At 42.2% G+C, this 1,359-nt stretch overlaps 1 protein-coding gene across 5 annotated transcripts in view; it reads right to left on the bottom strand.

Annotated features, from left to right (window-relative positions):
* sirt5 (sirtuin 5) overlaps positions 1-206 on the bottom strand; it is a 91,483-nt gene extending 91,277 nt beyond the window's left edge. For all 5 annotated transcript variants that reach the window (XM_072560792.1, XM_072560797.1, XM_072560795.1 and 2 more), the window contains exon 1: positions 75-206. The gene's annotated coding sequence lies outside the window, so the exon portion shown is untranslated. The remainder of the gene's footprint in view (positions 1-74) is intronic.
* Between the last annotated feature and the right edge of the window lie 1,153 nt (positions 207-1,359).

The raw sequence follows: 1,359 nt of genomic DNA, 5'->3' as shown, positions 1-1,359 counted from the left end.
CTGCAGAAAACGGAAAAGCCCTCCTCCCCCAGCCTCTCGGGATACATTTACCGACCGCTCCAACCGGAGTTTACCTGCGCTCCCTCAGAAGCGGCGGGAGAAGGCAGCAGACGGCAACGACCGGCCCGTCCCGTCCCCCGCCGCACCCGACAGAAGCGGCTGGTCACACTGTGGGGAGATGTCGCCCCCTGCAGCACCGGCGGCTGGTCCTCCCAGTGACGCGTGGAGCTCAGCACGTCCGTCTGCAAGAGCCAGTGGACACAGTCAGAGTGAACACACAGGGGGGCACCCAGACAACAACCAGCAAGGACAAACTCACCCTGATCAGATAGCCTCGCAAATGGACCCACATCCATCTTTTGACAGATCTATTATCCAGCCCCAATCATCATTAAAGATAGAGGACATTGCGGTGCTGGAAAGGGAGGGTGTTTCCTTGGTATCCAAACACTAAATTTATTTCATGGACTAACAACTGAAACGCAAGTCTTTTCGGCTTTTTGTTCACAGACTCTCGTCGTTCCACGCCCCCCACCTTTGTTTACGTCAACATTTTGTTCTTCTTCAGATAATTTTCAAATTGTCCTTTGAATGCCTTTAAGGTGCCCCCACCACCTTCAAGCAGTGTATTCCAGGCGTGTAAAGAATACCTTCTGAGGTTCCTTCTTTTGGACTCTGACAAAGGGCGTTGTGAGAGCCGATGGTTTACACCTACTCACTCCAGTTAAGAGATTTCCTTTCTCTCCAGTATTTGTCTCAGGTCGGCAAAATAAATCAGTAATCTTTTCTCACTCACCCATATTATTCAACAATAAACAATTGTGACATTCAGTTGGTATGCTATCTTTTGTACATGCATTCAATAGAAACTCAATTTCTTGAGAGAATCCTATATTCACGGCTTCCGCAAGAGCGAGTATTTCAGCAGCCAGTTATTCTAACAACCATTTTTAATTTTAACTTCTAATGCTAAAGAATATCTTTCTTATTTTGCTTTCCAAAAATATTATGAAATGACAATATGATTCGGGAGACTAATAAGACATTGTTAAAAATCACCGTCCCAAAGGATGAGAGCCCAATTTTCTTAGTTTTATTTATATTTTAAGTTTTTCACTCTTATTTAGATATTCTTTAGATATCTTTCTGTGGTGATTTAATGTGATTAAATAGGATGGAGGGAATACTCCCTAAATAAGATTTTAAGTTATTCATGACCTAATATATGAATAAAATGTAACCAATATATTCATATATGTCCCACAAGCCTGACTCCTAATTTTAAATTCTACTTTATTCTTATTGGTAACGCATATATTAAATGTTGCAGGGTGTGTTCATTAAAAAAAATCAACATAT

Source organism: Chiloscyllium punctatum, chromosome 41 (assembly GCF_047496795.1).
Source record: "Chiloscyllium punctatum isolate Juve2018m chromosome 41, sChiPun1.3, whole genome shotgun sequence".
In the NCBI taxonomy this organism is placed as follows: Eukaryota; Metazoa; Chordata; class Chondrichthyes; order Orectolobiformes; family Hemiscylliidae; genus Chiloscyllium; species Chiloscyllium punctatum.
The sequence above is the reverse complement of the archived record's forward strand: the minus strand, read 5'-3'. Positions and strand labels throughout refer to the sequence as shown.